Below are 347 nucleotides of genomic sequence, written 5' to 3' on the forward strand. Positions count from 1 at the left end.
CGGGGACCGGCCAATGGCGGCGTGTCTCGCGGGGGGGGAGGGGGAGGGGGAGGGGGAGGGGCTGGGTACGTCTCCGCCCGCCGCCTCCTCCTCCTCCTCCCTCGTGGTCTGGTCCCGCCCGCCGGCACCCACTGCGCAGGCGTCGGGTCGCGCGGGGGCCCGCCCGACGTCAGCCAGGAGCCGGCCTCGTGTCGAGGTCAGAACTCCCGGGAGGGAGCGAGGGGGCGGGGCCATGGGGTGAGTTTGGAATGAATGGAGTTGGGTATTGGGCGGGTCGGTGTAGGGTATTGGGCGGGTCGGAGTTGGGTATTGGGCGGGTCGGAGTAGGGTATTGGGCGGGTCGGAGT

At 72.3% G+C, this 347-nt stretch overlaps 1 protein-coding gene across 2 annotated transcripts in view; it reads left to right on the forward strand.

Annotated features, from left to right (window-relative positions):
- The first annotated feature begins 146 nt into the window (after positions 1–146).
- LOC122546352 (protein BANP-like) overlaps positions 147–347 on the forward strand; it is an 8,940-nt gene continuing 8,739 nt past the window's right edge. For both annotated transcript variants that reach the window (XM_043685091.1, XM_043685092.1), the window contains exon 1: positions 147–237. The gene's annotated coding sequence lies outside the window, so the exon portion shown is untranslated. The remainder of the gene's footprint in view (positions 238–347) is intronic.

This window comes from Chiloscyllium plagiosum, unplaced genomic scaffold (assembly GCF_004010195.1).
Source record: "Chiloscyllium plagiosum isolate BGI_BamShark_2017 unplaced genomic scaffold, ASM401019v2 scaf_10946, whole genome shotgun sequence".
NCBI lineage: Eukaryota > Metazoa > Chordata > Chondrichthyes > Orectolobiformes > Hemiscylliidae > Chiloscyllium > Chiloscyllium plagiosum.